The 15376-nt window shown below is 50.3% G+C and overlaps 1 long non-coding RNA gene across 1 annotated transcript; it reads left to right on the forward strand.

Moving 5' to 3' along the window:
• Positions 1–670: 670 nt before the first annotated feature.
• On the forward strand, positions 671–4316 carry LOC144107106 (uncharacterized). Its single transcript, XR_013309219.1, has 3 exons — positions 671–1116; positions 2611–3571; positions 3794–4316. It is a non-coding gene; the product is annotated as an uncharacterized LOC144107106 (long non-coding RNA).
• Positions 4317–15376: the final 11060 nt, after the last annotated feature.

A 15376-nucleotide genomic window follows, 5' to 3' on the forward strand; every position in this document is an offset into this window, starting at 1 on the left:
CCTTATGTTCATAGGAATGTGCTCCAGAAAGCATGTGTGATGGCGATGCCACACTCAAGAAGTCTTCCAGAATTACTGACAAGTGACGAGTGCCAATACTCTGCATTACTTATCAACACCTAGAGTTCTTCATTAATAGTCATCCATTAAGATGAAACTCGCTGTCAAGCTTTCCGCTAATAGCAAAACGATCCCATAATTCGTCATCATGTGGGGAGAGTTGCTGACAGGGATACCAAGAATTAACTAACTTTATCCCCTGATTTGTACATAAGCTCCGGCGTCGAAACTATGCTTACTGATTCCAGAAAGTAACCCACATGTTATGCACAGTTATCCAAATTTTGATCCACATTTCCAAGCAATGCTTCCTGGTCGTGCGCAGATGCGTTGACCACGATGACGTAATGAAATTTGGTGCCGCGTCAAAAAATGTTCAGACATCCTCCAAATTTCGTGGCATGGACGGCGGATGCCAGGTTTTTTGCTCATTGGGCATACTGTACAATGCTTTCGCATTTAAAAAGATGATCACAAGCAAGGCTTCTCTGCAGGTCATCGGTGCAGGCCGCCTGCTGAACACCTATCGTGAGCTGCTTTGCCGTTTTTCCAGGCGAAATCTGCGCGTGCGTGAGGGATGTGCAGTGTCCCATCCACGCAGCGACGGAAGTCAGCGCCTGCCCCGGTGTCGAGGTCATCCGCATCAACGCAATTCCTCTTGTGAATGGCGGCCACTCTTCTAGCGACGCGCCGACAGAACACGACATGACCCTAACCGAAGCAAGCACAAATAAGGACATCACAACGGAATCAGCAAAAAGATACAAAACAGCCTTCTTCAATACAGCGAAAACTTGCAACACGATCACGAGAAGAGAGCAGAGCTTTGACAAGACTTTTACACCAGTGAAGAGGATAATAACGAACGGTCGAAGACAACTTAGTTGACCTTAGACGAGCAGCGGCAACGGAACCCGGAACTCGTTGGCTGCCAACACTGCACGTAGCGCGAAGCAAGTGGTAACCGAAGCTGCGTCTGTGCCTAGACTCTCGATACTCTCCCCGCACCATGGACCTCATCCAAGCCGACCTCTGATCACCTTGGGCGTAGTACTGGTGAGCACAGCATATGTTCTTCGTTTTCGCAAAGCTGAGAGATAGCAGCTAAAGACATCGAGATAACGGCAAGCTGTATGGCGATCATCCCTTCACACCCTTGTATTCCGGCAAAGTAAAAACGCACCCATGCAACGCAGAGATAAATTATCACGTTCTGGGAATGAATATCTTCGAATTCGCTCCCGTTTCATAAGAGATGCGGAGAATAGCGTGTACGAGCACTACTATTTCATCTATGGTTTTCATATATGTGCATAGCAAGTAATAACACTCGCTTTGGAAGGCTATGCTCTCACAGATACTTTTTGTCGCTTGTATCATTGGCCGGTGCTCCGACTATCGAATGTCGCTAATATCTGCTGACGTTAGCCAATCCCTGGTAAGCAACAATAATTGTTAAGTTAAAGGTGGTATCAGCGACCCATTGAGTGTCGAGCAAAGAAGGAGCGCCATTTTCCCCTCTTCGGCACTTGTCTGTTGTCGGTACTTTTTTTTTGTCTTACTGCTCAAAACTGTACAGTATGCAGGGACGAACCACGCCACATATTGTGATTTTTCCTCAGCATATCATAAGAAAGTTGTGCTACTTGGACGGTGGAGTCTGTGCTGAATAAGTCTAGAAGGCTTAGAAGTCGCACTGATAAATAGTGCCATGGAACCTATGCTCAATTTGTTGCATTGCGAGAATTTTACCTGCCCAGCAGTTCCAGTTGAATGCACTCGCGGAGCCTGCATTATATTTAGCACGTGTGTGATGGCAGGCCCTGATATGAGAGCTGACTCGTATTGGCTGTTTCACCTCAGCCTATACTAAACAGAGTCGCGTATTTTCATTTATTCTTTTAAAATGTTGGTTTTCGTCACAGGTTTGCACTTAACTACTGCGCACATGCAGAAGGAAATATGAAAGGCGCAGTAGATGTGCATAACTCTAAACGTACATCTGCAAATGCCGGGAGTTGGGGGATTAAGAAGTGGATAACTCCGTAGTGGAGGAGTCCGGAGTGGCGCTCGGACTTGACTTTGGCTTTTTAGTTTTGGCGCTGGTAGAACGTGCCCGCCCCGCCGGAGCTCCGAGGTCCGTGGTCGTGGTGGCCATGGTGATGCCGGACGCTTTCTTGCCCTTATCACAAGCGCGCTCATGCGCCGTGTAGCGGTCGTCAGCTTCTAGGCTCTGCACTGGCGCGTCGCCTGCGTATGCTGCAAGGTTGCCATACATTTCGTATCGGGGCGGTGTCGATAGGTGGCACGCGGTCACCATGTACATTCTAGTGACATGGAGGTCAGAATAAAACCAGTGGATAAAGGCTGACCAGCTTTACGCGGAGAAATATTCAGAGCTGCGCATTTCCCTGTTCGTTTCTCTGTTCGATACTTTCCTCAAAGGTCCACGCCGTAAGTTGTGCATTATCGCAGTGTGGATTGGTACCTATGTAACTGACACTGTTGGTGAATAAACATTTAGGAAGTCTGTATCTCTTATTTCTGCAGCCAGTCAAGACCCTGAGCGCAGCTGGCTCACAAGGCGACTGAACCGCTTACCTGGAGCAGAGCCTTTCGCTCAAAGCCCCAGCACGGCGTCTGCAGGATTGAGCCAGTCTTTCTGCCACTGACAGTCACCTTTGGTGCCCACAGCGACGCTTCTCTTGTTCTTCATGGTGCCAGAAATCGTCCAGGTGCTAAGAGCACCTTGCACTGCTGCTGTTTTTCATGCCGGCGGCCTCCCCTATCTAGCCAACGCTACACATCGACACCACCCCCCCCAGCGACAAACTTAGCGAACGCAACACAGCCAGCACAGCCAGAACAAAAACGTGGGCGAGGTCCGAGAACACAATAAGAATTAGACACAAATCAAGTAGTGAACATAACAACGCTGACACTGTCAATGCAACCATGCTCACCAACATAAGAAGAACCGTTAAATGGTATACGTCTACATCCACAAAATTGTGAACAGCAATGAACACGAACAAATTGATCAACACAATAGACCGCAAGTTTCTACGCCCTGCTACACTGCATTCAAATATAGTATTAATGCGTACAAACACTACCTTAAAAATTGTACCAACACAAGAATCCTGCAGCACTAACCGCAGACGGGGCTCGGCAAACCTGTAAAGGTTTTAAAACATGACACCCAGCAACACCAACAGCCCACGTTTTACAGGAACTAAGACACCACACAAAGCATTGCGAAATCCACAAGATACTTGGACGGACACCGATGGCACCAGCTGCAGTTACTACGACGAGCACGACCGCCAACACGACTATCGATGACATGCTGTAAGGATACTGGCGACCAGTTGCACGCCAGCATCACAGAGCTCTACCAGCACTCTCCAGCGACAACTCCGATTGTACTCCGGACATTCACCGCTGCGGCAGTGACGAGGCTTCGCCACATTCCGTGATTCCAGCCCGGATGAAATTCACATGCAGCACGGTGAGTTCATTGACAGCCTCGCTCTTTTCATATTTTCATATTTGTATAAATAAATATGACCGTGCTAGCTAAAGCCATATGTAGCATGCAGGTAACAAAATTTCGGCGGCGGGGGCTGAATGTCGTGGCAGGCTCCTGGTGAAACTCACGCCCACGGCGAATTATGACGATATAGCGTCAGTATATGTCTTTCTCTGAATCCCAAGTTTCCATTTTCTGCAGGTTGACTCATCTGGCTCCTGGCACCATTTCGGATTGGCTGCTTGAAAGTGAAGCATTTCTGCCCGGGCGTCATCAGTCCTGTTCTTCTTCGTGGTGGCTGTTACCGCACAACGGCCCACCCTGTACGCCTTCTCTACACGACAGCATCCAGAAAACTCCAGCCACTGTACAGCCACCCTGACCTGCAACGAGTACAATCAGTGCTACATGCTTTAGAGCTGCCGCGGCAACTACTCACATGAAAAACCTTTGCGCGCACATATGCGCACAACGCAAACTTTCTAACAAGAACACGAAGGTACACAATGACGGCCACAATACCAATTGCGCCAAAGGAATCCACACAAACACAGCCACCGTAATCACCTGCCATAACTCCACCATTCCAGCTGTCGCTACCATGAGGGCACGTGTGTTGATGAGGCACTTGTGATGTTCTTCATGCATCGGCGAAATGTGCCCTTTCAACACATTTGCCAGAGATGAACCATCTGCAGCCATGGGCTAGACACACACAGAAGCTACACCCCTACAATCCATGACTACATGCATGCATACAGACACCACCACCACAACTATAGCGAACTTACCGGGACTTGTACCGTGGCAACAAGCGTCGCCATCGTGCTGACGGCCAAGTGTTCTGATATTATTCACGCATCGGCGAAGTGCGCCATTTAAGCGCAATCGCTTGAGCGACGTCACTTCTGTTCCTTTTGCGGGGCTGCCATGTGCCGCACTGGTAACACACTACAGAACTACTCCGCACACATTAATGGGCAGAACACCATCTAACAGCAACCTACCCCCTCCGAAACACAACTGCACAGAAGAGCTTTCACGACGACTACAATCAGAACCCCATCTTTTGATTGTAGTCGTCAGCCACACGCGTATCATTCCCGCTGTCGCTGCCGCGTACTGGCGCGTCCAAGTCATCCAAGCTACCAGGATCGTCGCAGTGCTGGTAGCCTACAAATCCCACGCACAATCCAACACCGCGGCCAGCAAGTAACTCCAGTCGCTTAGACCAACCCCATCACAGCTACACAGAGAACGCCACCGACATTGTCACACATACGAGCCCTTATTCTGTGGCAGCACACGAAGGTACTCTTAAGACGACCACAACAAGCACTACGCCAGAAACAACCGATAAAAGCTGTCTCCACTGTACGCGCGCTAGTGTGTAATCGTTTAGACAATAAGTTGAAGGCACTCATCCCGACTTGCTTTCATCCGGCAAGCAGCATCGTCAATGTGTTGATGACGGCGCTCGTGATGTTCATGTGTCGGCGAATTGCGCCTTTTCAACAGAATCGCCAAAGATGCACCTGCATGGGCAAGGAATGCACAGAAGCTCCACCGAATATACACGCATGCATCCACAAATACACGCATGCATACGGACACCACCACCACAGCTATCGCGAACGTACAACAAACGAGCTGTAAAAATCCAAACAAGAACACAAAGGTACATTAACTCAAAAATGTGCCATAGGAACCCGTGCAATCCACAGCCACATAGATTTTGCCTGTCCTGTCGCGATGCCGAGAAAAGTACGAAGGCACTATGCACCGCGACACAGAAACAACGAACCGTAAAACACGATAGTGAACGTTCCCAGCAGGCAACATGATTAAGGCAGCACTTTACCCACATCCACCATTTGCACATATCCGCCATATCCACATATAACATATCCATCATTGCGGCACCACTCTTGCTGCTCATGTCCGTGGCCGTTCACCACTTTGGCGGCCCTGACGCCTGTGCCACATGCACAACCCCGCATACAATATCAGCCAACAAGCATCTCCAAGCGATAGACGCCCGCCCCGACCTACATACAATCTGCACGATCACCACTAAATGCATCACAGCTGCCACGACTACACGCATAAACCACACCTCAATTGCAGATTTAGCCAAGAAACGTGTTTGCAGTCTTCATTTGATAAATAAAACTTTTACAACTCCTGGTTTTCTGAGAAAATGAATTTCACGAGACTGTGATGACTTGCTCCCTGATGCAGTGGACACCTCAATCGCGCTTTGCGCTAAGTGACGGTAGTGAGGTATGTGCTCTGCATGCGCACATACCATAAAACGCGGCAAAATAGGCAGCTGGCGTTCTTTGATGTTGACAACATTATAGTAGTCTCTGTTAATTTCGAAACGAAAGCTTCACTAGGGTACCTGGTAACGATTTAGCGGTGCTTGCAGTTTTGACCTTCAAATCAGGCAGAGGTCAAACCAAATAAGTTATGATATAAGGTGAAAGGTCAATGTCAAAGGTTAAAGTCAAAGGTCAAATGCGAAGTTGAGACATTAATGAGATGACGTGGATACCATAGTCGCCCTTTAAGCAATGCAGCAGTAGTGACGGATGTGCGCTGCATGGTTTGGCATTCACAATGCTGCAGCAAAAAGGCGGCACTAAAGCAGAAGCGGCAAGTATGGTGGCCAAGTGGTTGAAGTGCTCGAAGTACGTAAACACCTCCCAGGATATACCCATGCCAGATGGGTATCGACACGGTACCCTCTTTCGTGCAGGGAAACAGCCTTGCGTGTTCTCTGGCTAAATCGGAACTGCTCACTAAGCCTCAAAGGCAGCACCCGACCTTTTAAAACCCTTTTGAGTTCCATATTCACAACACGGAAAAGATCCGCCAGCTACGCTTCACCATATCGCCGGGGTATGACAGAAGCCGACATGAGCAGGATCATGCAGTAAATATTCAAATCACTTACGCAGGGATGAAGAGGCACTTAATAGCTTCATTGGGACATCATACAAGGCGCAGGTGGCCGCCGCTGACTCCATCGACTGACCTTTCGTTTCTCTCGCTCCCTAGCCACTACTGCGCATGCGCTACTAGCAGCACCGAGCCACTGGTGTTCCGCCGCTGCGCTGTGCCGTGCCTTTCCTCGAAAATCCAACTTTCAGTTTTCTCTTTCTTCTTTCCCTCCCTCCTTTAGCCCTTACTTTACGGCGCGGTTCGGGTTTCAACCGAGATATGTGATACTGCTACTGTGCCATTTCCTTTCCTCAAAAACCAAACAAAACAAGCGAGCCGACGGCGTTCATAGAGTTAATTGGCGTTGACAGCTTTGCTAAGTCCCGTTCATTTTTACGAAACGAAAGGCGAACAACCGGCTCCGTGGGTCAGTGGAGACCTCAATCTCGCTTTTGCTTTGTATATCCTTGATTAGCTGAGCTAATCCACATTAATTTTTTACACGGTCGCTGAGCTAGTCGAAGCCCATAAGACGGCACTTGTGACCCGCATATAGCGCACTGGTGCGGGACGCGTAATTATCGACAAACTCCACATCCACCCCGTAAAGAAGGTATGTGCCACATCCAATTTATCAGTCCAGATTGCTAATAGGCCAGCTGTTAAACCAGTAGCCAAGAACTTGCTGCCAGAATAACACCACGGCCACAGGAATGCAAGGGCGCCGGCCTTTGAGAAACAGCACAAGAACGAACCATGAGCAGTGTACAGGATGCAGCTCAACACATAAAAGGCGGAACAAGGTGGCATGTATGGCCTCTCCAAAGTCAGCCCTCGTTTACGCTACAACCTTTCACGCTAGCTTAATACGCGAGGCAAAGGAAGTAGCTATCGCACGGAGGGGGAGTGGAGTGGAGGGCATCGTGGATCTCCGCACCGAAACTATTCTAAGCGGCTCTAAGAGCGCCGTTCAAAATTTCGCCAAAACTCGGTAAGCGCGCTCGCAATGCGAATTCTGCGCATCCGGACTCTCAATCACAACATCAATCGCGTATGGGTTCCGGCTCACGCGAGTAACTGCGGAAATGAGGGGGTCGACCATCTGGCCCGAGGTTTTAACCGACCGGGGGACGGGAGACCTCTCGGGAACGGACGCCCCCGCCGAGGGACCTGACCCGTATACGTGGAGAATACAAACTTTGATCGTAAGCTATCCCCCGCCCCAGGTGGCTCAGTGGTTAGTGCGCTCGGCTGCTGATCCGGAGTACTCGAGTTCGAACCCGACCGCGGCGGCTGCGTTTCGATGGCGATGAAACGCTAAGGCGCCCGTATGCTGTGCGATGTCAGTGCACGTTGAAGAACCCCAGGTGGTTGAAATTAATTCCGAGCCCTCCACTAAGGCACCTCTTTCTCAAATTCTTGTTTAAATCTCTCCTTTATCTCTCCCCTTACGGCGTGGTTAAGGTGTCCGCCGATATGTGAGCCAGGTACTGCGGCATTTCCTTTCCCCAGAAATAGTTTTCATTTTTTTATAGCGAGCTAAGATGCGACTCTCATCCCGGACCTGGAGAGGGCGCCATCCACGACAATCAGACGCCTACAAACAAATGCAATTTCTAGCTCCTACTGATTATGATTAATCAATAACCGTGAATATGATCCCGCATGCCCGCACTGCGGTGACGGCACGCACGCCACCCAAGACGATATTTTGTGGGATTGCGCTAGCAAACCCTCTTTGATGACACTCTTTCCAGCTCCTGGAATGGGACAAGCTCTTGGCCAGTTCAAGAAAACAACGCAACTGGCCCTCATCATGCGAGCTTGACGCCTCCGACTGGAGGCCACCCTGGACTCGCCCCGGTCCCAACTAATCCCCTCCATTTCGAGGCAGTAAAGTTGTAGCCACCCACCACCTTCCCTTACGGCGCAGTTCAGGTGTCCACCGAGATAAGTGCGACAGTTACTGCGTGGTTTCCTCGCATAAAAACCAATTTGCTGCATTTTTATGAAGGGAAAACGCTAAGGCGCACGTAAGCTGTGCCATGTCAGGGGTGATTTAGATCTCCAGGTAGTCTAAATTAATCTGGAGCTCTATACTACGGCAGCTCTTCCTTTCTTCTTTCACTACCTCCTTTGCCCTTTCCTTACGGCGTGGTTCTGGTGAAAAACTATATATGAGACAGATACTGCGCCATTTCTTTTCCCCCAAAACCAATTATTAATATTGCTATTATTTGAAACAGTCGAATAATAAAAAAAATTGCGGCTAAGAGAAAAAGAAAAAGCAAGACGTATATGAGCAGAAGCCCGGGTCAGAAATTGATTTTTTGGAGGGAATGGAAATGGCGCAGTATCCGTCTCATATATCGGCGGACAGGCCGTAGCGGAGGGCTCCGGAAAAATCTCGACCACCTGGGTATCTTTAACGTGCCCTGATATCGCACAGCACACGGGCGCCTTAGCGTTTTGCCTCCATAAAAACGCGGCCGCCGTCGGGCTCGAACTCGGGAACTCGGGATCACAAGCCGAGCGCCCTAACCACTGACCGCAGGTCCTTAGTCTGAATGTCCCGGCTTTGTGTGTCTTTCTCTCTGTCTGCACGAGCGAGCGATTGTGGTCCATTTAGAGCCAGTGGGCACGGCTCAGGCTTCCCTTTCCATTCTTCCTTCAGTCACAAGAGCAACACAAGGGGATGCCCTTGGCGGCCGCGATGCGAGGTGGTTCGTGGGTTAGTTCGTTCCCGAGGCCTACCGATGAGGCGTTGAGACCACCGCTTTCCGTCCCGGCCCGTTGTCCACGAAGGTCTGCCGTCCTTCCTCGGAACTAGGGTCCTGTCCTCGGTCCTAGGGTCCTTGGAGCTAGGGTCGGCAGGCCTGCCGAATTATGTGCGGGGTTGGATAGCGCCATTCGCCCCCACTATACGATAACAGATAGTATGGGTGTCAGGTCAGCAGGGGGTTGAGGGGAACGAGGCCGCTCACGCGGCTGTCCGAGCGTTCCTTCCCCCGGGCTCCACTCGATCCCCCAGAGCCACCGCAGCAATCATACCATTCCTTCTAATCTCTTACTCGGATATAACAAACCATCTACGCCTCTTTGCAGGCGGCTGCTTTCGATGGAGGCGAAACGCTAAGGCGCCCGTGTGCTATGCGATTTCAGTGAACGTTAAAGGTCCCCAAGTGGTCGAACTTATTACAGAGTCCTCGACTACGGCACCTCTTGATTCCTTTCTTCTTTCACTCCCTCCTTTATCCCTTCCCTTACGGCGTGGTTCAGGTGTCCAATGATATATGTGGCAGATACTGCGCCATTTCCTTTCCCAAAAACCAAGTGGTGGTGGTGGTGGTTGTTTATTAAAATAATAGTAAAAAGGAAGGAAAAGATTTTTGCTAGCCCCGGCATCTGCCATCGATACTGATGCACCTGAGCTGGGGCAGCGGAAATAAAAGATAGCAGGCAGAATAGAGAAATGAAATGAAAGAGCTGAGGGGACGGGAAGAGAGGATAGGGGGAGAAGTAATATGTACAAACCATTTACACAATAAATTATTATTATTATTATTATTATTACGCCTCTGCAGGAGGGTACTCCCGGGACACGCAAAAGTCTCGACAGAACCTAGGAGTGCCACCTTAGATAGCTCTAAACTCGGTCTTTCTTAAACCGCGTCACACTAATACACATATGGACCCTACATTCACGGGCAGGTTGAAATTCTGCGGGCGATATGCAGACCTATACCACATGGTGTGAGCCAGCCAGTACAATACACATATAGCCGTTACAAGTCAAGCCAACTAGGGAGGGTTGGAAGGCGGCCGTGTCCGGCTGTGACCTGGAGGCCCAGCGAGCCCTGGTCCAGAGAGCGCGGGCACCAGCGGCACCAATGGCATCCCGGATTAGGGAACTTTCTGACGGGCTATTTATTACATCTCTAGGGACTGCCACCCAGCACAACCATACCCCATCTCCCATTCCTAATTTAATACAGTGCAACAAAAAGTGTTTTATCCTCCTCCTTTTCCACCGGAATCCTCCACTACGCCACCTCTTTCTTCCTCTCTTCTTTACGTCCGTCCTTTATCCCTTTCCTTACGGCGCGGTTCACGTGTCCGCTGAAATATGAAACAAAAACTGCGCCTGCCCTCCGTGGTGGCTCAGTGGTTAGGGCGCTCGTCTACTGATCCGGAGTTCCCGGGTTCGAACCAGACCGCAGAGGCTGCATTTTAATGGAGGCGAAACGTTAAGACCCCCGTGTGCTGTGCGATATCAGTGCATGTTAAAGATTCCCAGGTAATCGAAATTACTCAGGAGCCCTCCACTACGGCACCTCTTTCGTCCATATTTCTCTCGTACCCTCCTTTCTCTCTTCTCTTACGGCCTTACAGGTGGCCCCAATATGAGAGACTGATACTGCGCCATTTCCTTTCCCAAATACCAATTTTAATTTTTATTTTTACATTCCGCGGGTGGATGCCACCGCATACAGACACACAGAGAGAGAGAGTAAAACTTTATTTGGCAAGTGAGTTTTAGACCGTGCTGGGTCCCCGGGCCACTGCGCGGTCGCGCACTGCATCAAGTCATGTGTGGGACATGACGTCGGCAGCCCGAGTCACCGCCGCAAGATGTCGATGGACACCCGAACCGCGTCGTAAACGAAGGGATAAAGGAAGGAGTTAAAGAAGAAAGGAAGAAAGAGGGGCCGTAGTGGAGGGCTCCGGAATAGATCCCTCCTGACATCGCACAGCACATGGGCGCCTTAGCGTTTTTCCTCCATAAAAAGGAGCAAATTGGTTTTTAGGTGAGGAAATGAAGCAGTAACTGTCTCACTTATCACAGTGGACACCCGAACCGCGCCGTAAGGGAAAGTGGTGGGTGGTTACAGTGTTACTGCCTCAAAATGGAAGGGATTAGTTGGGACTGGGGCGAGTCCAAGTTGGCCTACAGTCGGGGCGACCAGCTCGCATGATGAGGGTCAGTTGCGTTGTTTTCTTGAACTGGCCAAGAGCCTGTCCCATTCCAGGGAGCTGGCAAGAGTGTCATCGGAGAGGGTTTGCCAGCGCATTCCCATAAAATATGACCTTGGGTGGCGTGCGTCCCGTCACCACAGTGCGAGCATTCCCGGTTTGTGATTAATCATAATCGCTAGGAGCTAGGAATTGCCTTTGTTTGTAGGCGTCTGAGTGTCGTGGATTGCGCCCGGTCCGGGTCCGGGATGAGGGGCGCATCTTAGCTCGCGATAAAAAAAAACAACTATAAATTGGTTTTTTGGGAAACGAAATGGCACAGTATATGTCTCACATATCAACGGACACCTGAGCCACACTGTAAGGGAAGGGATAAAGGAGGGAGTGGAAAAAGAATTAAAGAAAGTTGCCATAGTGGAGGACTCGGGAATAATTTCGACCACCTGGGGATCTTCAACGTGCACTGACATCACACAGCACACGGGCGCCTTAGCGTTTCGCCTCCATCGAAAGAAACGCAGCCGCCGCGGTCGGATTACAACCCGGGAGCCGAACCATTTTTGTGGCTTCTTGCGCTTCCCCCCGCGTCATTCAGAACTGAAGCTCGAGTAGTTCACCGAAAGGAATAGCGGTTATTGCTGGGCCTTGCCACTTGCAGCTGCAAATGACTTGGTGAAGCTAGAGCCACAGCGTTGCGCCTACCTTCCTCGCAGCGCCTGTAGTACAACCTTTTGTCACAACTTCTGCAACTTGTCAGAACAGCGGCTAGAAGACCCCTGCTGCGCCGTTTACACATTGTGAACAAAATTATACAGATGAGGTTGGAACACTCCATGACAAGCGCGACCACAACGAGCTGCACTGTGCGGAATTAGGACATAAATACCACGGCTACCTGCGGATAAACACATGACTGAGTTAACAGAGAAGCACGCAATTCGACGCCACAATTTTTTATTCCTGAATAGGGCAAGAGAGGTTTGAACATTTAATTGACCTAGGGCCATCCACGCACGAGGAAATGATATTTAATCAACTGCTGCGCAAATACGTATTTCTCTTCTTAACTTAGGGTAGGTAGGGGGGCCGGTTCAAACATTAAAAGTTATTCTGTATTCTGTAATCTGCATGACATTTATTCGTCCGGCGCTAAACGCAGTCAATATTAAAGGCAAGCAAGCAGAAGTGATAATCACCGACTACGAGCGAGCAGTTCAGCGCCTTCGAACGCCTTCGGAAAAGGCCACGATTCTCTATCTGGGACCGCATCATGTTTCAGAAGCTGGAATAAACGTTGACGTTCAATCTGTCCCGTCACACATCGCGGAAAGAGAGCTGACGGTCTCGCCAGTTTGGCCCATATGTTTAAGGCATCTCTGACTCTGGCGAACGACCATAGGCAGCACTGCGTCGCTGTAATTCGCAGCCATTTTGTGTCCTTCTCGCCCAACTTCTCACACCTTTCAGCAGTCGAGCCTCGGACCTCGTTGTTCCGGCTACGCACAGAAGCTCATGGACGACAGCCTGGTTACGCAAAGTAGGCCTCCTCGCGTCCCCGATTTGCACTGTGCCAAGTTCTAGCAGACCAAGGACGCATCTTGTAGAAATGTGCCAAGTGAAGGAACGCACGAAATAAAAGGAACCTAGCGTCTTTGGCAACGGTAGCCAGTCTGCGTGGTTTGCTTCATGTATTCGAGTGCTTGGGGCTAAACATCAAAAGGCCTTGAAAAGTGAGGAAAAGGTTTTGCCTTTGATTGCTGAGATTTATAGCTCGAGAGGGGAGATAAGTGCTCCATTACACTATACGACTGAAAAACAGAACATGCAGCCCGGTCGAGGTACTCGCAGCAGTACAGAGGATATTCCTTGACTTCCTGGGTTTAGTCAGACTACTGGGTGTATTGTAGCGCTGCCAGTGTGGAATCATGGGGACCACTTTTAATATGAACTCCGCTAAGTAGCTTTCTTCTCTTTTCTCTTTTTGTCTTCTCAACATGCAGAGTGTTTGTACGTGCGATTGCCCAATGGTAAGCTAACCATGGCTTCTTTATTCTTGAAACAAAATTGGTCGTGTTGCAGACATACTGAAGTCGCGTACAATATTTTAAACGAAAAATGATTAAACCTATTTCAGGAGAGTGTGGACTGCGTCCCACAAATAAAACGCGCTTCATCAATTCTACGTTCGTAACTCTTGAAGCCTACCAACTAGAGACGCTGTTTCCTACACAGCAGGCAGCTGCAGAGGCGGGAGACGCACATCTATTTCATCGCTGGAATAACAAGAATTCTATTTAGCTTGAGCTGCAGAGTTATAGACCATGACGACGAACTAGCAACAGTGGCGTTTTTTTTTTGTTTTCGTCATTTGATGATTATCATTCTTCGAAGGAAACGACGATTGACCAATCCGCAAGGAGAGACCGTGAAGAAGCTGTGACGTCGATGCCGCGTGGCGCGAGCGAGCCAAGCATTCTATAAAACAGCACATCATTGGAACGCCTCAGACGAACGACAGTGGGTGGTGGTGGTGGTGAAAAACATTTATAAGCAATAAATTTTTTACAGAAAGGTGATTGGGGTAGGACCCTATTGGCCCTTTCCCCTCACAGTACTAGGTGGAGCCCCTATTCCGGGGCCCCATTGGCAAGCAACGCCGCCCGCGTCCGTTGAACCAAGGCCTTTTGGCTCTTCAGGTCTTGACAGCCGAGCAGGGCCGCCTCCCAGTCCTCTCTGGTGGGGTTGGGGTTGGGGGGGATAGATGGGTTAGATTGACACGCCCAAACCATGTGGAAGGTGTCAGACACCTCCCCACAGAACTGGCACGTGCCATCAAAGGATGTATTGAAGTGTTTAAGCACCGCCGGGCACAGTACAGTGTTAGTGAGAATTTTGATGAGGAGGCGCTCGTCAGCGCGATCCAGACCCTTACAAGGGGCCGGGTAACGCCGGTGCTCCTCCTTGTAGTAATTGGTGATTTGTTTGAATGTAATGGCCAGATTGTCTGATTGGGAGTACCCTTCCAAGGACAGGGAGATAGCCCGGGGAGAGAGTGCGCGGGCGGCCTGATCGGCCTGTTCGTTTCCCTGGAGGCCCTGGTGACCGGGGGCCCAATCAGGTTGCGTGGAGTTGGATCTTCAGATCGACAGCGATATTCCAGTATGCGCCAGGCAAGCGGGGAGCCCAGCCCAACTCGTAGTTCCGACAGGCCCTCGCGAGTCGGTGATGATGTGTTTTGACTTGGGATTCGTGAGAGCCAGAGCAATGGCAATCTCCTCCGCGTGTGTTGCGCTGTAGGCTTTGAAAGTGAGCCCGTTAACTGTGTTTGTGTTGTGTACGACTGCGGCCGTGTACCACCCCCCGTGGTGTGGGCCGGCAACGTCTACGTAATACACATGTTCTTGGTTACCATAGTATCGCGCCAACGCTTCCGCGCGCGCCTGGCGACGACCGCTATGGTCTTCACTGGACATGTTGCGGGGAAGGGGTCGGACCCGGAGGGCGCGTCTCCAGGGTTCTGGCACTCTCTCCCTTTCCTCAATGTGGTAGTCGTGTTTGGTGTGTAGCCGGTCCAAGAGGCGGCGACCGGACGTGGTCTGTGCAAGACGCGTGTATTGGTTGCATAAGTGGGCCTCTCGAAGCTCCCGAAATGTGTTCACCACGCCCAAGGCCAGAAGCCTCTGGTTGGACGTGGCGATCGGAAGATCGAGAGCCCGCTTGATGACTTTCCGCAGGATGACCTCCAGTTGGTCATCATCATGTTTGCGCAGGTGCAAGTAGGGAGTTGAGTAGAGGATTCTACTCGTTACGAAAGCATGGGCAAGCCGCAGTGCATCCTTGCTTCGTAATCCGCCCCGCTTGTTT

This window comes from Amblyomma americanum, chromosome 10 (assembly GCF_052857255.1).
Source record: "Amblyomma americanum isolate KBUSLIRL-KWMA chromosome 10, ASM5285725v1, whole genome shotgun sequence".
NCBI lineage: Eukaryota > Metazoa > Arthropoda > Arachnida > Ixodida > Ixodidae > Amblyomma > Amblyomma americanum.